The sequence below is a fragment of the Echinops telfairi genome, unplaced genomic scaffold, assembly GCF_000313985.2.
Source record: "Echinops telfairi isolate 266 unplaced genomic scaffold, ASM31398v2 ScPeMD7_3;HRSCAF=10, whole genome shotgun sequence".
In the NCBI taxonomy this organism is placed as follows: domain Eukaryota; kingdom Metazoa; phylum Chordata; class Mammalia; order Afrosoricida; family Tenrecidae; genus Echinops; species Echinops telfairi.
The window spans coordinates 28,473,514-28,496,004 of record NW_022103899.1 but is presented as its reverse complement, the minus strand read 5'-3'; the positions used below and the strand labels follow the sequence as shown (position 1 = coordinate 28,496,004).

Below are 22,491 nucleotides of genomic sequence, written 5' to 3'. Positions count from 1 at the left end.
ATGGAGGTTTGATGGCACTATTGGGTCCATGTTGGATGCTAACCTCAAGGTCTATTATGGTTCATACCCAGCAACCACCTTGTGGGAAAAGGAGATTATCAGCTCCAGTAAAGATTTACAAAGCCTCGGATGGCAATGGGTTAAGTAGGGAAATGGGAGTTGTGATCAGGAAGAAATGTACAAAGGTCTATTATTTTATTTGAGTTTGATTACACTTTATATAAATTATATTTTACTATAAAATGCTCACATACACACAGACATACACACAGGAATAGAAGGAGATGCACTAACATGCTAAAGAAAATGGGAGATTCTTAAAAGTAAAGATTTCTATTTCCCCAATTCTACAATGAATACACATTACTTTCCTTTTACGCAGAGGACAATATAACTATCATCTGAGAACATCCTGCTCTCGAGGAGTTCACAATGTACCAATTTTCATATATGAGCTGTGCCCTTATAAACTAAGTACAGAGTGTGTACTTCTCTATTAGTGAGGAATTACCTTCTAACATCTTACTTTTGGGCTCCTGGCTGTTCCGAAAGTCTGGAAGTTTTGAAATGCAGATAAAAAAATCCTTCCTAAAACTATACCACCAAAAAATAACAATTTCAAGCCTATTTCCCTTTTCTATAAAAATCTAAACATACAACAGGCATCTTGTCCTAATCTACAGCAGTTCCACATTATTTTTCAGTTCTACTTTTTATTAAATAACAAGAGATTTGTCAAAGAATAAGCTGTTATCCTATATTCTTTCCTATTGCTCTCTCCTTGAGTAATATTATAATATCCTATAGGATATTCCATATCCATTCCTATTGCTCTCTCTTCCCAAGTACTAAAGATTTCTAGAGTAGGCACATAATAATTCAAATCCATTGAGATATACAACTTTAAGAGAACAAACATCAAGATAATTGAATGATTTCTTAGAATTAATTAAAGAAGTAAATAACAAAAAAAACAAAAAAAAAGAAGTAAATAACGAGTGAAGGAGAAAACTATTTAAAAGATACTCTAGGTACAGTTTGGCATGGTTGGGAACTGTTGAAAAACCACAGAGGCATCAAGATCTGTCTGTCTGCTATGAGCAGAAGGTTGGGACTCATCACAAATACAAGAGAACTGCAAACAACAGATCTGTAAAGAATAAATGTAGTTTAAAAATCAAAGAAAGCATTTCGTGTAAATGGGAGTACTGTTAGCAGTATCTTCAAAAGCAGCTGAATGCTAATGACATTTCCAAATTACAAAGTACTGAGTATGAGTAGTATCTGAAATATACAATCAAGTATATTTTCTTCTATTTAAAGGTCTTTATTTTATCCAGCAACATTAACAAACATGGCACTGTATTTAAAATAAATGAAGGCATGCTCTTCATAAATACCTATGGAAAAAAAATCAGGGGCCATCAATCTAAATAAAAAGCCATATTACACTGAAGTGGAATTCAATAGATTTTGCATTCAATACATGCTGTCCTACTACAAAGAACTAGAGAGAGAGAGAGACAGAGACAGAGATGGTGCAAGCGAGTGCACTTTCTACCCCTGTAAACAGTCTCAGAAACCCTCACTTTCTACTCCTGTAAACAGTCTCAGAAACCCTCACTTTCTACTCCTGTAAACAGTCTCAGAAACCCTCACTTTCTATTCCTGTAACAGTCTCAGAAACCCTCAGAGCAGTTCCACCTTGTCCAACAGGGTTGCTATGGGTGGCCATGGACTTGATGGCAGTCAGTTGGCTAGTTACTACACCATGACGGAAAATTTTGGCCAAGTTTTGAGAAGATGAGAATAGCGATAACCACCTTAAAAATGGCAACCTTAAAAATGGTAGCTGAGCCACAGGCAAATGTTGTTTTGACAAGACTTAAACATGTTTCATGGGAATGTAAGTGTTGGGTTTTATCTCACAGGCAAGATAGCCTTGAGCGAGTGATATTTTCCCTTGTTCTGTTAGATGTTGCCAAACCAGGAAAAAGCTACTGGGATAAAAACTTGAGAAGCCTTATTTAACATATAGCCTGTGCAGAGATATTTTTAAGAACTTAAATGGTAGCAAAGTCAAATACTGATTATATAAATCGATGGTGAGAAGCTGGTAATTAAAAGCTTTGAATGACTTTTGAAACTGAACAGGAGAAAAGTCCCTGCTTAGCTGGGTAGGGAGAAACATATATAAGAAAAATATCTTGGATGGTGTGTTAGTCTGGGTACCTTAGAGAAACAAATCCACAGAAACTCATGTATAAGAGAGTTTTGTATAAAGGTTACATGCACATCAAGAAAACATCCCAACCCAGTGCTGCCCAAGCCCATAAGTCCAACATTAACCCATATGTCTGACACCAATCCACAAATTCCTCCTCCATCTCACAAAACACACACAATGATGCCAACTGTAGGAGGAAAGCAGAATCAGTGAACGTGTAAGCATCTCAGCTCTGGCAGGGGGTCTCCACATGGCTGCTCTAGTACCCAGGAATGCATCAGAGTAGGTCCATGTGGCTTCTCCTCAGGGATGCCTTGCAGGAAGTGAGCCTTGCTTATTTGTGTTCCGCTGCCTGAAGGAGGGAACTGGCTAAGGCAGCTGCACCCTGGTATGACCATCACAAAGCAATAGACCTGAGAACTTGAAAGGTGAGGCTCACTGAGCCATTTATCTCTCCGCCCTTCAATAAATCTTACGTGTGTTTATTGGCCAGGTTGGCCAAAACGTATCCCTCAGATACGTGGGATAAAGGAGCTAATTGGTGGATATGAAGTTTACTATAAATTGAACATTTATAATTATAGTATACAAGTATACTGGTACATAGTATACTATAAATTGAATATTTTAACGATATCACCTCTACAGGGTGCAAGGTAGCAACGCTGAAACACAACTTTCCTCTAGTTCTTAAATGCTTCCTTCCCCCACTATCATGATCCCAATTCTACCTTACAAATGTGGCTAGACAGAGGATGTACATTGGTACAGCTAGGAACTGGAAACACAGGGAATTCCAGGACAGATGACCTCTTCAGGACCAGTGGGGAGAGTGGTGACACCTGAAGGGTGGAGGGAGGGTGGAGTAGAAAGGGGGAACCGATTACAAGGATCTACATATAACCTCCTCCCTGGGGGATGGACAACAGAAAAGTGGGTGAAGGGAGACGTCGGACAGTGTAAGATATGACAAAATAATAATAATTTATAAATTATCGAGGATTCATGAGGGAGGGGGAGTGGGAAGGGAGGGGGGAATGAGGAGCTGATATCAAGGGCTCAAGTAGAAAGCAAATGTTTTGAGAATGACGATGGCAGCAAATGTACAAATGTGCTTGACACAATGGATGTATATATGGATTGTGATAAGAATTGTATGAGCCCCTAATAAAATGATTTAAAAACTAAAAAAATTTAAAATAAAATGATAAAAAAAAGATATCACCTCTAAGCAACATGCTTTTTAAAACTAAATTTTCCCTTGCCACCTATTACAAATCAATTTCACTTGCCTCTTATTACTACTTAGAAATGATTAGTGCAAGACCCAGCGATTAGTACAGGAGACACAGAAATATTATGAAAGGAGTAAACAAAAAAAGGGGGGGAGGAAATCAATTAACAGTTATTTTTTAATTGAACTATTTTTTATGCAGTGCTCATAAAAACATAGTGTACGTTTTCTGTCTTCCTAAACAAAATATATTGGAGACAAATGTTCTTTCTTTTGAAAATTTATTTTCTGTATGCTAGAGGTCAACATTCTAAATATCAATTAGTCTGTGTGACACTCTTAAGAATCTATTATAGAGTCTTAGACCACTGGCATTTAAAAAAAATATGTCTGCTTCCAAATTTTCCATCCTATCTTTCATCTACTACCTCTCTTTGATGTCAATGTGTTTGTTTCACTTAATGTTTCTTATAATTTAGTTTCAGTTTCAAAGAGAGGAGGCCTAAACCTGTTGTAAATTCCTGTAAAATATGCAAGATATACTAAAAAGACTCAGAATTACCTAAGAATATTATATAATGTTTGTAGCACCTACTGTGGCTACTCTTAGGATTTTTAGTCTCCCTCAAGATACATAAATTCTGACTCATAGCAACCCTGTAAGGACCGGGTAGGAATGCCCCTGTGAGTTTCCAAAGGAGCATGTGGTTAACAACCTAACGGACACATGAAGTGTCTCAGTGGCTAGCTGCATTCTAGACAGATATGCCAGTGCTGTACATAATTTCACTCCCCTCAACTCTCATTAATTATATACATTAGAAATCTGTGTCATTTCTTTCTTCTCTTTTTAAAATACCATATATACTTGTATGTAAGCCGAGTTCCAGCACATTTTTAATGCAGTCTTTGTGGTAAAATTAGGTGCCTCAGCTGATATTTGGGTTGGCTTATACTCGAGTACATAGGTAATATTTTATTGTTTTCATTGAGAGTTTAGATAGCAAGTTAGGTTCCTATTTAACAATTTTGACATAAATTATTCAATAACATTGATTATAGTTTGAGCAATGTATCATCATTCTCATGAACTCTCTTCTGGTTGTTCCATTTCCAGATATCTATTTCTCTGCCCCCTTAGCTTCTCTTATTTGCTTTAGGGTAATTGTTGATCATTTGGTGTCATATAGCTTTTTTTTTTTTTAAGGAGCATAGTACCATGGATGATAGTATTTTATGAGCCACTCATTATTTAGCTAAAAGATGACCTAAAGGGATAGTGTCTGTTCAAGGTGTAAAGAGTATCTCATGGGTATAATCTGACAGAATCCTCCACTCTTAACTATTAAGTCCAGACTTTTTTATGAATTTGAATTCTGTTCTGCATTTTCCTATCATTATATCAAGATACATCTATTCTAGGGTTGACTGAATTTTCTCTAATGGCAGGCACTATCTAACTCTCCTGGCCTCACGGTCGATAAGGCAGTGTTTCATGTGGACTACTAGTTCTATGGCCTGATTTCTTCTTTGGTTTCATTCTTTCTCTATTGCTCTAGACAAGTAGAGACCAACAGGTGTACCTTAAATGGCCACTCGCAAGCTTTTAAGACCCCAGACACTATTCACCCAGCTAAACTTTGTGAGCTTTGTTATCCTAATTGACTCAGTTGGCCCACAAGACTATGTTCCCAATCTTCAGACCCAGAAAACCAAAGTTATGTCTAAGAATTATCTGTAATTGTGCCTCCTGTTTACACACACACACACGCACACGCGCGCGCGCGCGCACTCCTATGTATATACCCATAAACCTATCAACTTTGATTCCTTAGTTTCCATTTGAAACAAATGGGGGAGAAACAAATATTTCATAAGAACTAGTGGTACCAGAAGACCAGTCTGTGAATGGTGAAAACAGTTAACATGTTCAGTCATAAATGAAAAGCTGGAGATTTAAGTCCACACTCTGTGTGTGTGTGATTGTGTGTGTGTGTGTGTACATACTACATTTACTGTGAGAATGAGGCCCATTCTCAGCAACCAGATCATAGACATTCCAGAGAATGTAGACATCTTCATAAAAGAAACTCATAATTATTGTGAAGGGGCCCAGAGGAAACCAAGAAGGGATTTTCAACTACCTGGAATTTGGAAAGAAAAAGAGGAGGATTCTAGTTGCCAATGGTGGGAAATGGAAAAGAACTGTCTACAGTCTGAACTATCTGGTTCTGTATAGAACATGATCAAGGTGTTACACTGGGCTTCTGATACAAGGTGAGGTCTGTGTATGCTCAGTTCCCCATCAATGTTGCTATACAGGAGAATGGATCTCTTGTTGAAATCTGTAAACTTCTTGGTTAAAAAATATATCTGAAGGGTTTGGATGAGGATAGGGGCTGCTTGTTCCTTGTCTCAAGCACAGAAAGATGAGTTATATCTTGAAGGAAATGACATCGAACATGTTATCAAATCCAGCTGCTTTAATTCAAAAAACAAAGATATCTGAAAAAGTTTGGATGGCATCTATGTTTCTGAAAATGGAACCGTTAACAAGCTTATAAGTATGATCTAAAAAAAGTGTCCAACTACAGGTCAGATGACTCCTTAAACCTGTCTGTGATGCTTTGATGCAGTACAGTATGTCTCGTCATCATCATCATTGTTGTCGTCATCATAGAAGTAGAAGAAAGGCCTAGAAATTTACTTCCCCAAAACCTGCCACTGGACACCCTATGAAGTAGTCACAAGTGACTAGTGAGAAAACTGTGAAAGGAACATGGAATTTTAAAAATAAGAGATTTCTTCCCCCTCTCAATATTGTCCCAAAGCATAATATAAAAACTAGAAATTGGAATGAACAAGTGATTTAATCTCCAAATTAAGCTAAGTATACTTTATATTATAATAAAAAAAATCAGGTTAGACAAGTAAGTATTCTATAACTAATAGTACACTACAAAATACAGTAACTGCAGTAACTGTGGCTTAGTTGAATCAGATCATAACTTCTCGGCCCTGACTTCTTTAGCTATAAAATAAACTGGTTATATCAGGTTAACTTTCAAGGTTCTTTTAATTCTAAAATTCTGTACAAATCCGCTAATATTTTTTAAGCATAAGCATTGTCTTTGCCTTATTCTCAATTTACAAAAGAAAATACAACTTAATTTTCACATTAAAATAATCAACCTAAAATCTAACATAATTATGGATTCTAATTCATATAAGGAGAACCAAAAAAAATTTTAATGTGTTAAAAACCATATTGATGGTTAAACATTTCAAGTGAAAAAACTTTCCAGAATATGTCACATGACTTAAAAATATGTGATCCCTGAAAACCTGCCAGGAAAAATATTTCTGTATGTGTATTCACATGTATTCAATAAAAGGGGCCTTTAACTGGTAAACTTCTTACTTAAAAATTTTTTTTTCAGTGTCATATAAGCTACGTACATATATATAAAAGCTATATCTGAAAGTGTCTTGTTTCCTTGGCTCCAATGTTTCTTCCTCCCTATTCCTTTTCTTGGTTAAATATTCAGCCAAACATAAAACACAGCTATGTATGCCTCTGTGCGGTGGCAGGGCTTGTACAAGCATGCACTTCCTGAATGCCGAACAGACAGTGCACCGCTGTCTGCTTCACTGGAGCCTGGGATGTTTCTGTTTACAAATCCTGGAGCCAGGCCTGGGCTACTACTGGAGGCGTGCTGTCTGCTTCCTTGCTACACTCAGCCTTTGTCTGGGTCTGTGTCAAAGAAAGAACAATATTGTTGCATGTGCAGTAAACAGCAAAGGGAAGCTAAAATGTAACATACCAATGGCTAAGCCACTTTCTTAGTTTTGACAATTCTGTCAAAAGACAAACTAAGATTACTGTTGCTTGAATGTTTTAAAGCAATGCATTTCATAAAACTAGGGGGGAAATGCTGAAGTCAAAACAGTATGATCAAAGTTAAAATATAACTTGACAAAAGAATTCTGATAAAATAATGTTTCTATAACTTTGATAAATTATGTTTTTAATGCTTTAAATAAAGAATACAAATGTTATGTAGCATAAGTAACATTGGTTTGTTTTAATATGTTTGGAATGATAACTATACAATAACCATAATCAGAATTGCTTAAAATTAATGTTCTAAAACAAATAGAGAAGAGGCAGATTTCTTGTTTTTCAACTTCAAACTGGTATTTTATACTGTAGATTTAAGTATATTTTAAATTTAATTACCTTCATTAATCTCCCTGAATATATCTAGGTTGGAAGAAACAAGTGTGATGAAGAATAACAAAAACAAAAATCAGTTAATACTTTTCCAATTGGGTTACATTTTATGGAAGGGAGAGAGCAAGGAAAAGAGAAACAGTATTAAGTTAGACTGCCAGACCCATTCTTCCCCTGCCCCCCAAAAAGCAAAAGAGATGAGAAAAATAGGAAAGGCATGAATGTCTAACCTTTTAGTCTTTGTTTCGTAAATGTTCTTACTTTTAATCTCTTTGATGGGTATTTAGAAAGCTATTGTAATTAGAAGAGAAGGAATCTCACCATTTTCTCTTTTAAAGAATGAATCATACATATGAAAAAATAATAATAATTTATGAATTATGAAGGGTTCATGATGAAGGGGGGAGTGGGGAGGGAGGGGAAAAAAATGAGGAGCCTGTATTAAGGGTTCAAGTAGAAAGCAAAAGTTTTGAGAATGATGATGGCAACAAATGTACATATGTGCTTGGCACAATGGATGTATGTATGGATTGTGATAAGAATTGAATGAGCCCCCAATAAAATGATCTGGGGAGGGTAAAGGGAGAATGGGTAGGAAAGAGGGAACCGATTACATGGAACTGTGTGTGACCTCCTCCCTGGGGGACGGACAACCGAGAAGTGGATGAAGGGAGACGTCGGACAGGGCAAGATATGACAAAATACCCATTTATAAACTATCAAGGGCTCATGCGGGAGGGGGGAGCGGGGAGGGAGGGGAAAAATGAGGACCTAATGTCGGGGGTTTAAGTGGAGAGAAAATGTTTTGAGAAACGATGTACAAATGCGCTTTACACAATTGATGTGTGTATGGATTGGGATAACAGTTGTATGAGCCCCTAATAAAATGTTAAAAAAAAAAAAAAAAAAGAAAAATAAATGTTTAAACAAACAAAACAAAAAAAGACTGAAGAAGAAACCAAACTTGACCTATGGTTGTCATGCATGAAGGAGGAGGAAGAGTTTCTGCTTAGGGGCATCGAGTTCATTTTAATGGTGGGGGAACAATTTGGAGAGGGATATCTATAATGGTTGTACATGAAGAGGATAATCAATGGCATTGAATTAAACGTATGGCAGTTGTTGAATTGGAGAATGTTTTGTTGTGTATATTTTTGCCAAAATTGAAGAAAAAAAAATTACATGAATAACGATTAGTACAAGGAAGAAGGAATTGTGGTAAAATTGTGGTACAACGTGATATGATGGAACTATTCTATTGTGTGATATGTGAATAAAGTGCCAATAACACTAAAAAAAATGATCTGAAAAAAATGAATTATAACTAGCAAAGAGAATTATATTTTATTAGAATAAAATTACCTAACAAGTATCAACTGAATTAAGTCAATTAAGAATTTTAGTAAATATAATACCCCCAACACCCCCACCCACCACCACCAAAAAGGGACTAATTTTCAGGTTATGTTAACATTAAATATTTTACTAAAATGTTTTTGGTATATAGAACTCCCGAGGCTATGGCCACTGGTTACCTTCTAAATCACTTCTCTGGCTTAACTTTGTGCCAAATAGACAGGCCTACAAAGTGAACAATAACACAAGTGAAGTAGTATTGCTAGAACAAACAACTACAGGAGATCAAAAGGGTATCATTTGCCAGGGATGAAAGGTCAGAAGCAGGAAGGGACAGGAAAGGGGAATGGTAAACAGGGAGGAAGGGATATATTGTGAGAATTGCACTGATGTCTCAAAATGTGTATAATAGTTGAAAGGAAAATCAATCTGTTCTCTAATTTCACCCAAGTAACAAAAAACGTTAAAACGTTTTTTGGGTTAGATTTCTACTAGTACTATGCTAAACTCACTGTAATCTAGTTGATTCCAAGTCATAGTGACCCTATAAGGGGGTGTAAAGCTGCCCCAGTGGGTTTCTGAGACAGCTAACTTATTTTTTATTCTTTCAAACCATTTTATTAGGACCTAATCATACCATTTTATAGTTCAATTAAATCAAGCAGTCTTGTGAAATCGCGACCACAACCAGTTTCAAAACATTGTCTTCCTTCTGGTGCTCCTTGATATCAGGTCCCCATTATGCCCCCACCCCCACGCCCCCTCCCGGCCCTCCCTCCTAGGAGCTCTTACTCTAGTGATTGTCTGCAGAGATTCATCCCTCTGGGGATGAGACTACCAGGGACTCTACAGAAGCAGAAAGCCTCCTACACAGAATCACTGTGCCACCAGAGCTCCTATAATCTTTATGATAGCTAAGGTTTTATTTTTTATTTTTATAGATAGATATGATCAAACAAAACAGTCTATGCAACAACTTTGGAAAATTAATTATTTAATACTAAAAGTACTGACTTACAAATAATACATTTAAATCCAGAATTCATACTAAAATCTTTGTTCTTAGAAAATGACCACCGTATCATATGACTATAAAAGTTATACCTTCCCATCATTTGCCAGCTAGACAACTAAATATTAATTATACAGATGACTAAGTTAATTATGACAACAACCAATGCTTACTCCAGTAGGAAAGCGAGATGGACAAATGACTAGGTTCTTTTCTGATAAAATGTGTCTGTTTTCTAGTTTTTTCTCTGCCCTAGTTTTCCCATGTTGCATGATTAGAACTCTATATTAAAATGTATTTACACTACAAATAAAGATGCATAGTTTAGTGAATACTTATTAAGTAGAACATTCTTGTAGCCACCACACAGGTAAAAAAACAGAACAATTTCCAGCACCCTAACAGTCTGCTGTCTTCCTGGGCATTATGATCTCCCTTTGCCCTAGAGACTGCCACCACGCTGACTTTTGTGGTAATCATTCCCTTGCTTTTGCCATATAGCAACAATCTGAACACCAGACAACCTTTCGTTCTATTGCACAGAGTTGATAAGTACGAAGCGACTCAATGGCACTGAACAAGGATGATGAGTCTTGCTTGCTTTTTGGCTTACATATAAATAAAAATTTTTGTATCTTGCTGATTCTACTGCTCAACATGTTTGAATATATAGGTATGCTGTAGTGGGGCTTAAATTCATTCAGGGTTATTTTTCGACATTAACGTTTTATTTCCCTTATGACGAGTCTTGGGATTTATAATGACAATTAGATGAAAACTAAAGTTAATCACTAGTAAGCTTAATAGAAACATTTCACTTATGTACCCACAATTCCCCGTTAATTTTAGTACTTTTAGAGTATCTCATCTTGTTGGCAAGAGAAAAATAGTACACAAAGCAAACAAATCAATATGCTGCACAGTTTCCTGCTGTTTGAAGCAGTAGCCAGCACCAAAGGTCAGAGATAATAAAATATGCACACAGCAGAGATAAGCGTTTGAAGATAAGACAGAGGGACACAGGAGAGGGTACCACCACCACCAAAAACAAAACAGAAAAGCGCTGCTGATGTGAGGGAATAGTGCATATGGCGTTCATTCCAGCAGGTCAGACTGTTCATTAAGGTTCCTGTTTAGAGGTTCTGAAAAGATTGCATTTAACTGTGTGTGACAAAAAGGACTGATTTGTGGCAGACATAGCATCTGCTCACATAGTTATCTCAGTGTGCCAGTTTTAGGCAAAACAGAGCATGCCTCTCTTGCCCAATGCACCTTACTCACCTGACCTTGTTCTATGTTTCCACGAGTGAAGAGATGAAGAGGGACATGAAAAGACAGTTATCTGACAACGCAGAAGAGGTGAAGAAAAAAATGAGGACGGTGCTGTCTGCCATCCAAACAGATGGGTTTGGAAAATGTTTCCAAGAATGGAATGGCAGATTTGACAAATGTATTAAGTGTAATGGAGAGTCCTTTGAAGGTGATAAGGTTGTTTTGCAAAAAAATGTAAATATATAACTTTGAGAAAAATTCCGTGTTCTTTTTTATGGGAGAGGGTACCCCCTCGTACACCTTAAGCATACAACGGATAGGACTTTATGAAATTAGTATTACTTGGAAACAAAATTTTTAAGAAAATCTAAAACAAAATTTCCTTCATTCATTTTTCCCCCACAATTCCCTTACTCTCTACCTCCTATACCTGTTATAACTTATTCTGAAAACTTCCCCCCCCCTCCGTGCCTCGCGTCTTTTTTTTTTTAAACATTTTATTAGAGGCTCATACAACTGTTATCCCAATCCATACACACATCAATTGTGTAAAGTGCATTTGTACACCGTTTCTCAAAACATTTTCTCTCCACTTAAACCCCCGACACTAGGTCCTCATTTTCCCCTCCCTCCCCGCTTCCCCCTCCCTCATGAGCCCTTGATAGTCCATAAATGGGTATTTTGTCATATCTTGCCCTGTCCGACGTCTCCCTTCACCCACTTTTCGGTTGTCTGTCCCCCAGGGAGGAGGTCACACACAGTTCCATGTAATCGGTTCCCTCTTTCCTACCCATTCTCCCTTTACCCTCCCTGTCTTGCCACTCACACCACTGGTCCTATAGGGCTCATCCGTCCTGGATTCCCTGTATTTTCAGTTCCTATCTGTACCAGTGTACCTCCTCTGGTCTAGCCAGACCTGCAAGATCGAATTCGAGTTTAAAGTAACCTTCTAAACATGTATATCTATAGTGTTCCAAGAAAGGCTAGTAAAAGGAAGTGTTCTCTGTCCAATCTGGCTTGATCCTATTATCCCATTGAAACAGTCCGTAAATATTTGCTCGGTCCCTAAATGCCGTACTTCTTACCTAGTTAAGGGTACAGAGGACAATGAAGAGCCAAAAGGAGCTTAGAGCAATTGTTGCTGCTACTTAATCATTCTCCAGAACAGACCTACCTTTGAGTCCATTCTAAGAGCGCCCCTTTATACACCCCAGTAGTCTCCTACAATATTTGTTCTTTTGTGATTAGCTTTAATCAGCGTATCCTCGAAGCCCTCAGTGTCTTAAGGCACTGCATCGTTTCATCATTATTCTTTATATTGGGTAGCATTCCACTGTGCATATGTACCACGGTTTGTTTATCCATTATTCCACCAGTGGGCATTTAGATGCTTCCATCATTTTGCTATTGTGAGCAGTGTTTGTTGTTGTTTTTTTAATTAATCAATTTATTGGGGGGCTCTTCTTACAAATCTTTAACAATCTATCATCCATTTGTATTAAGCACACTTAATACATATGTTGCCATCAACATTTCCAAAACATTTTCTTTGTACTTGAGCCCTTGGTATCAGCTCCTCCTTTCCCCACTCCCTCCCACCTTAGTGAATCCTTGATCAATTCTCTATTATTATTATTATTATTTCTTGTCTTACACTATCCATTGTCTCCCGTCCCCCACATTTTTGTTATTTGTCCCTCTTGGGGGTGGAGGTAGGGCTATATATCCAACCTTATGATGGGTTTCCCCTTTCTCCCCCTTCCCCCTCCCACCCCATGAGTGAACAGTGTTGCAATGAACTTGAGTGTGCATAATCTGTGCACACTTGTGCTGTGCTATTTATTTCCTGATAATGGGAACTATAGTATAGTTTTAAAGTTTGCAGCTTCCTGAGAAAAGTCATTCATTTCCTTGGCAGCCTGAACTGTAGATGGCTTTAGAAGTCGTACCTGAAAACTCGTTAGATATTTTGGCCCTAGCCTAGTGGGGGAAAGAGCCTAGTGGGGGAAAGATAAGGCTGACTACTACCATAAAGATTTTATAGCCTTAGAAAATCTAAGGATCTGTTCTCCTCTGCCCTATATGGTAACTATGAACTGAAATCAACTTGATTGTAGCAGGTGTGGGTTTAACCTAGTGGTCCTCAAAGGGTAGTCCCCCAAACAAAATCATCATCACTTAGAAAGCTGGAAAATCTGAGGGTGGGGAGCAGCAATCTGTTTAAAAACCTTCCAAGTGATTCTAGTATATGCTGAAATTTGAGACTCATTGCTCAAGCTCTGTTCAAGGTATTTCACACCTTGATGTTCTTTCTTGTTCTCTGATGTCCTTTCTCATGTGGTCCAAGCAATGGTTAAGCACTCAGCTATTAACCAAAAGGTCAGAGCTGGAAACTATCAGTTGCTCTAAAAGAAAAATGTGGCAGTTTCTGTAAACATTTACAAGCCAGGGAAGTTTTAGCAGTTCAGTGTAAGAATGGCCTAGAAAACTACTTCTGTAAACATTATACAGATTTTAAAAATCCAATGGAGCTGTTCTTCCATGTAATCTATTGGGGGTGATCAACTGACAACAGGTAATAACAGAAGCATATACTACACCAAATCCTTTCTTGCTCAAGCAAATGGTGCTCCTGCTACTAGGAGGAGCATTTGAGAATTTATGTTGTATTTATTTATTTTGGGTCATAATGACTGGAGTGGAAAAGCCGTTGTTTTGTAATGAGTACTGACCAACCAAAACTGTCTGTCAAGTTAATTTTCTGATGCACAGTGACCCAACAGGACAGAGCAGAACTACTCTTTTGGGTATATGAGGTAGTTAGTTTATTGTGCCAACCTGGCCGACAAAAACATGTGGGATTAATTGAAGGGCAGAGGGATAAATGGCCTCGCCTTTCTAGTTCTCCAGTCTCTTGATTTCTGATGGTTGGACCAGGGTGAAGCTGCCTTAGCCAGTTCCCTGCTTCAGCTGGTAAGAGTTACTTCCTGCAAGACATCCCTGAGGAGAAGCCACATGGACCTACCCAGATGCAGCCATGGGTGCTGGAGCAGCCGTGTGGAGACCCCTGCCAGCGCTGAGATGTTTACACACTCACTGATTCAGCTTTCCTCCTGCAGTTAGCATCATAGTGTGTGTTTTGTGAGATGGAGGAGGACATTGTGGATTAGTGTCGGTCAAATGGGCTAATGTACTTGTGGGCTTGGGCAGCACTGGGGTGGGATGTTTTCTTGATGTGCACTTACCCTCTATATAAAACTCTCTCTTATACATATGAATTTCTATGGATTTCTCTAATGTACCCAGACTAACATAGTATCCTAGAGTATAAATCTGTTTTGTTTTGCTTTTTTGATGAGAACACAATAGTCCAGGATGATTTGATTGCTCCTCAGTATCTAAGGTTGGAGCCCAAGCACAATTTTTAAGGATACCTGAGTCAAATATTTTGGCTTTCAACTCACGGTGACCCTTACTGAAGGTGTGCTTCACCTTCAGTCCTGACTAAACTTCAGGCCTGTGACCCACAGCACTAAGAACTGTGTGATGTAGCTGGCCTGGTCTTGGCAAGGTACTTCCTACAACCCTCATTGTCCTTACTGTACTTGCAAGCCATCGTTAGCATTGCTGATGACTTTGGAAAGCATGCCAATTTTTAAAAAAGACTCACTCTAGTGATATAAGAAATGGCTGACATGGAGGGAAATGTTTTTTCCTGATATGTTTCAGATCAGTTACAGCAAACTGAACAGCAATCGTCAAAGACAAACTCACTCTGGGCTCTTTTTTGAACACAGGAGCTATGTGGAAGCAATTGCAGCTTCAATAAGGGTGTAAATCTTTATGGGAGTAGAAAGCATCTTTTTTCTAAGCAGTGGCTGATGGTTTCAAACTGCTGACCATGCATTTAGCAACCCAGCACATAACCCACTCAGGCACCAGGTATCGACCCAGTGAAGTTAAAATCTTGCACTGCACGAGATCCTCTTACTAATTAATGTCAAATGACAGCCCTACCCAGAGACAGTGCTCTAGGACCTTATCTAAGGGAGAGAGAAAACAACACTGTCAGAAGAGGGTAATGTCACAAACTTCTCATTAATTCAAGATCTTTTAAACACATCTGATGATGAAATATTTCTGTAGGACTGCATGTCCATTCTTAGAACATATACAAAAGACAGGTCTTTAGTTAGAAACATATCGAATAACACCTTAGGTCCAAGTCCATAAAGCAAGCAAAAAACAAAAACAAACCAACCAAATCCACTACCATTTAGTCAATTCCTACTTATATTGACTCTCTTTAGGGTTTCCGAGGTTTTGTAAATCTTTATGGGAACAGTCTCATCTTTCTGCCTCAGTGAGGCTGGTAAGTTAAAAAATGGACCTTGAGGTTAGTAGTCCAGCGTTTACCTGACAAGCTTAAGGAACAGCCAAACCTTTCTACCGACAAGTAGATTTAACACAAAGTGACTCCATAGGGCAAAGGTTTTCCAAGGCTTAAAATTTTACAGAAACAGGCTGTCACATCTTTCTCTTGTGTTCCAAGTTCAAATCCATAAATAAACAAGGCTTGGAGCTTAAGGTTTGAGCACAGAGAATTACCACTGAGCAATAATCAGAACCACAAAAAGGTAAGAAAAGTGCTCAACACCTGCTACAATGCACCTTCTGAAAAGTGTTATGAGTTACTAAAAGTGTTTTATTATGTAAAACTTTAAGGGGGGGGCATACAGTACCCTTAATGAGCAAAATTTTCCTCATGAAGGTCAAAAACCACACCAATCATTCTCTGCTCTTCTAAAACCTCTCTTCCAAGTGCATAAGACTGAAAAAGAACCTGATGTGACTGAAGTCAAGCTCTAGTAGGAAATTTCTGCTGTCTGGGTTTTCATACTGTGCTAGTTGTATTTATATTACATTTTTAGATTATAACAAAGTTAAATTTATTTTAATGAACAGTTATAACTACTTAAAGAAACTTCCTTTTCAAACAAGACATAATCGGGGGGGGGGGTGTTAGAAAAAAATATATGAATGTATATAATCACTTTACACCTAAGTCATATAACTGTTTAAACAAATAACCAACAACAAAAATAATCTATCTGAATTTTAATGTGCTTTCTCATGGACACTTATCTTTCTTGATAAACATAGGAAACCTATTATTTCTTGATTATGGCAAAACAATGTCTTGTACATAATGGAAGATTGATATCTACTGACCTGAACTTTTATTGAATATTACTTTGTAAATAACCCAACACTGATGGAAGATAGAAAACACAGTCATGCAAAGGGTAGGACAAATACACATGTATGTGTTGAGCAACATTTACCCACCCTAAAGGTAAAAGTACACATGTAAAAATTAGCAGTAGCGGGGAATAATAAAGTAAGGAATAGAAAAGCTGTACTTAGTGAACGCTGAGCTGATCAAATCTCTGTTCTAGATTTACATATTAATATAATGTAAATAGAGAGCTGGTGGCACTGTGGTTTAGGCACTAGGCTGTTAACCACAAGGTTAGCTAGTTAAACCCACCAGCTGCTCCACTGGAGAAAGATGAAGTCTGTTTTGTAAAGATTTACCAAGGGAGGGTAAAGGGAAGGTAAGGGAGAAAGGGGAAACAAATTACAAAGATCTACATATAACCTACTCCCTGGGGTACGGACAGCAGTTAAGTGGGTGAAGGGGGACGTCAGATGGTGTAAGACATGAAAAAATAATAATTTATAAATTAACAAGGGTTCATGGGGGAGGGGGAACGGGGAGGGAGGGGAAAAAAATGAGGAGCTGATACCAAGGGCTCAAGTAGAAAGCAAATGTTTTGAGAATGATGAGGGAAACAAATGTACAAAACTGCTTGACACAATGGATGTATGTATGGATTATGATACGAGCCCCCAATAAAATGATTTAAAAAAAAAAGATTTACTGAATCAGAAACCCTCTATGGGATTACTATGAATCGGAATCCACTCAATGGCAATGGATTTGGTTTGGGTATAACACGAGAAACAGAATCACTAAAATTTTCTGTTACAGCTTACTACCTCCACTATAGTTATAAATGAGCATCTCCTGAGAATAATTGACCTATTCACACCACAATTCCTAAGACTATAATTTTTCATTAATTTCCATTAAAGGGAAACATTTCACAGAAATACCAGTGATACATAGGATTAAACAAAAATCCCTAAAAAACATAGAAGCACCGATGATCAATTATATTATCAAAAATTAATGTAAAAGTATTAGACAAAGGGTTGCGGAGAGGAGTCGAACCAGTCAGGGTAGCAATGATGAAACATACAACTCTCCTCTAGTTCCTTAATGCTCCACCCCCTCCCACCCACCCCACTATCATGATCCCAATTCTACCATGCAAATCTGGCTAGACCAGAGGATGTACACTGGTACAGATAGGAACTGGAAACAGGGAATCCAGGACAGATGATCCCTTCAGGACCAGTCATGAGAGTGGGGATACCAGGAGAGTGGGGGGAAGATGGGGTGGAAAGGGGGAACTGATTACAGTGATCTACATATAACCTCCTCCCTGGGGGACAGACAACAGAAATGTGGGTGAAGGGAGACGTGGGACGGTGTAAGATATGACAAAATAATAATTTATAAATTATCAAGGGCTCATGAGGGAGGGGGAGCAGGGAAGGAGGGGGAAAAATGAACTGATGCCAGGGGATTAAGTGGACAGCAAATGTTTTGAGAATGATGAGGGCAATGAATGTACAATGTGCTTTACACAATTCATGTATGTATGGATTGTGATGAATTTTATGAGCCCCCAATAAAACGACTTAAAAAAAAGTATTAGATAATGGCATCAAATAAAAAATAAGTTTAACTTGGGTGGAGACGAAATGTTTTGAGAATGATGAGGGCAATGAATGTACAAATGTGCTTTACACCGTTGATGTATGTATGGATTGTGATGAGAGTTGTGTGAGCCCCTAATAAAATGATTTTTTTAAAAAAATTTAAATTAAAACCTTATATGAACCAGGTCAATATGCTTTACTGCAAAATGCTACCAAATATTCAGAGAACACAATACCAATTTCACTCACACAATTCTATAATATATAAAAGGATGGAATACTCCTGAATTCATTTTATGAAACAATCATATCTATGACACTAAAACCATATAAAGACATCACTTAAAAGGAAAATTATAAATCAGTTATCTATAAATTATAAATACATTAAATATCTCTCATGAACATGTACACAAATATTCTCAACAACCAATAGAACCCAGTAAGTATCAAAAACAAACCAACAAAAAAACAACATGACCAAATGAGATTCATACCAGGTGTTCAAAAATAGTTCAATATTAAAAAATTAATAATCTATATTAAAAATTAATAGTACCTATACCACATAAAACAAAGAAAAGGGTCCACATGATCATATGAGTTAACACAGAAAAGGCATGACAAAATGCCAACACCCTCTCCTGATAAAAATTTGAATGAAGGAAAAACAGGGAAAATTTCACTATATAATTGAGGCATATATGAGGGTGGCTTCACAATTTTCACAGAAACAGAATGAAAATGTTCCATAAATGCTTTTTAAGTTCCTTCAAATGCAAAATGAATAGCCAACATTAGCCTCAACAGAGATTAAAACATTCTCCTTCTGAACAGGGAACCTGACAAAGATGCCCTTTATCACCACTCCCACTCCATGTTATTCTGGAAGTCTTAGCAAACACTACAAAGCAAGAAAGAAAAATAAAAAGGGATCCAAAGTGGCACACACCAAATTAAAAAAAAAAGAAAGGTAAAAGTATTTGCAGATGGTGTGATCCTATACATAGAAATCCCCCCTCCAAAAAATAAAATAAATTTTAAAAGAAATAAAGAGAAAGGAAAGAAATCCCAAAGATTCAGTAGTGGGAAGATACAAGATCAACAAACAAAAATCAGATTCCTTTTTACTAAAAACAAATGTAATCAAGGGGAAAATACCATTTACAATAGTCACCCCAAAGATGAAATACTTAGGAATAACTACACCTAGAGAAACAAAAGACCTATATAAGGAAAATTACAAAATATCAAAACAGGAATCCCAGAGACTGACTACATAAAATATACCATGTTCACTACCAAAACATCAATGCTATCCAAGGTGATCTACACACATAATTCAACTTTGATCCAGATTCTAATAACAGTCTTAAAAGATGAAAAAAAAAACCCTATTCACCAGCTTTACATGAAAAGGAAAGAGACACAAGATAAGCAAAGCACTATTAAAGAAGGAAGAACAAAGTAGAAGGCCTCACACTCCTTGAACTCAAAATCCATAATAAGTAGCCACAGTAGTAGCAGTAGCCAGGATACAGTAGTTAAGACAGATTGGTACTGGTACAATGGCACAAAAGCCAATGGAAGACTATAGGTAAATCCATCTGATATTTGACAAAAGATAAAAAATCATTAAATGGGGGACAACACATTTTTAAAGATGGATGCGATCATATATGAATCAATAAGCTTTTTAATGCACATGGAATAAGCTTGTTGAATGTGCTCTCCCTGCCAAATTAAAAGTGCGCTGGTTAAAGCACTCAGTGATGGACCAGATGGTTGGTGGTTCACCAGCTGCTCATTAGCAGAAGGATTTGGCAGTCTATTTCCATAAAGACCTCTTTGGGGCATTTCCACTTTGTCCTATTTGGTTGCTTTGAGTCAAAATCATCTCGACAGCAATGGGTTTTCTTGGTCTAGCCAAAATCAGAATTATTTTAGAATTTAAATGAAAACCTCCAAGTCCATAGTAATATTAAGAGAATAATACAAAACAACCACTTTAAAAATTTTTAATACAGGGTAGATTGCAAAGTCAAACTCAAAATCAAATGCAAAACACAGAAAACAAACACTGCTATCCATTCTCATTTCGACCCTCTGGGGCTGGTTGGGGCTTCCCTAGTGAGTTTTTTGAGACTGTAACTCTTTATGGACATAGAAAATCCTTTTTTCCTGTGAAGCTGCTGATGGTTTCAAACTACTAACTTTGCAGTTAGCCACCAAAAACATAATCACTAACCACCAGGGCTCCTTAGTAGGACTGGTGGAATTAGGAAACCATCAGTTTTACAAGACCTATTACAGTAACTGAATTCAGTCCAGAGTTCTCAATGTACACTAAAACTATTAGATGAAAGCTACGTTGAAGGAAAGGTTGCTTTAATGGCACTAAAGTATCTACTCTCAGATTATTTATGCACTGCAAAAGGAGAAATATACTTTTCCCAAGGAAAGATCTGATTATTATCACCTCAAAGTGATGGTGTCTCTTGATGTAACACACAGTTTGCATCACTTATTGTGTGTGGGCTAGACAATGGAACTCACAGTGATCCTAACAAAGTAGAACTGTCTCAGTTTCCTAGGCTGTAATCTTTATAGGAGCAGACAGTCAGTTTTTTCTGTTAGTAGATTCGACTGGCTGACTTCCTATTATAGGTACCAGTGGATGCTTTAGCCATTGCGCCACTAGTACTCTTTACCTATGACGTTTTCTTGCGCAAAAGTATCTAATTCAAATTAAATCAAATCTCTAAACTTAACTTTAAACTAAGACATTTCAAGGAATTAAAAACACCCTAAGACCACAATTTGGAAAAAAAGAAAAGAATGCAATTTGGCAAAACTAGAACAAAGGAACACCTGGCTTAAAATCAAACCCCAAACTCACTGCCATCTAGTCAATTCCAAATCAGAGGGAACCAGTAGGACAGAACAGAGTTGCTCCAAGGGGTTTCTGAGATTATAAATCTTTATGGGAGCAGACAGTCTCATCTTTCTCCTGCAGAATGGCTAGCGGATTGAATCACTGACCTTGTAGTTAGCAACCCAACACTTAACCCATGGCACCAAAAGTGAGTGCAATGTATTATAAAAGGATGAGAGAGGAGACTTATCTTAGATTAAAACAGTCAAATGTAATGTGTAAACTGTGATGGGACACTGGTTTGTAAATTCTGAAAAACATTTATTAAAGTCATTTTGGGAAATCTGAACTTACAATGAATAATACCTATTATTAAATTATTATTAATTTTCTTGGATTTCAGAATTGCCTTTGTATTCTATTTCTAAAAGAGAGATGCATGTGATATATATAGCCTACTTTCCAATGGCTCAGTAACAGTAGCAACACCAAAAATATGAGTATGTAAAAGGAGACAGAGAAAGCAAACTTAGACAATGCTGAATTTTGAGTGTACAAGAAAACATTAAAATGTATTTATTGTAACTGTCTTAGAGGTTTTTCTACGTACTTGGAAATTTTTAAGTGAATAAAAAAGAAGGAATTGTTGTGACTAGTGTCACATGAAAGGAGCCCTGATGGCACTGGACTACTAATAACGAGATTGACGGTTCAAAACCAGCAGCCATTCCAAAGGAGAAAGATGAGGCTCTTGTAAAGATTTATATCCTCATAAACCCTATGTAAGACCAGTATGAGTTGGAATCAACTCAGTAGCAGTGGGGAGGGACATAAACAAACAGGTTAAAAAAAAAAGACTAGAAGCAAAAAGAAAATAACATATAGAAAACTACACAATAAAAGCTGCCACCAGTTAAAATACAATATTGCTTACCTCCATTTTCAAGCATTGAAAAAAAATATTTATTTTGTGTTATGCATTATGTATTACAAACTGCCCAAAATTTAACAGATTAAAGCAATACATTTATTATCATTTTCAGAATCAGGAATCCAGATATTGCTGAATGATATGCTTTAGGATCGCTAACAAGACTGCTGCTGAAGGTATAGAACAACACCATAATCATTCAAGGTTGAACTGTGTCAGCAGTCACTTTAGAGCTCACGCATATCCACTTTAGAGCCCATGCACTATTTGGCTGGATTCAGTTCCTCACAGAACACCTAGTTTCCACTCCTTGTCAGGGGCCTCTGTCATCACAGCAAGTGACCACAAAGAACCAGAGAGTGAATATCACAGTCTTTTTTTCTTTTTATTATTTATTTATTTTTTTAAGAATCATTTTATTAGGGGCTCATACAACTCTTATCACAATCCATACACACATCAATTGTGTAAAGCGCATTTGTACATTCATTGCCCTCA

At 37.2% G+C, this 22,491-nt stretch overlaps 1 protein-coding gene and 1 non-coding gene across 2 annotated transcripts in view; both read right to left on the bottom strand.

The window, feature by feature from the left end:
* The window catches only part of BMPR2 (bone morphogenetic protein receptor type 2), a 96,200-nt gene that overhangs the window by 49,698 nt on the left and 24,011 nt on the right, over nt 1-22,491 (bottom strand). The window lies entirely within an intron of this gene.
* Nucleotides 15,039-15,172, bottom strand: LOC115872068. Its single transcript, XR_004047631.1, has one exon. It is a non-coding gene; the product is annotated as a small nucleolar RNA SNORA16B/SNORA16A family (small nucleolar RNA).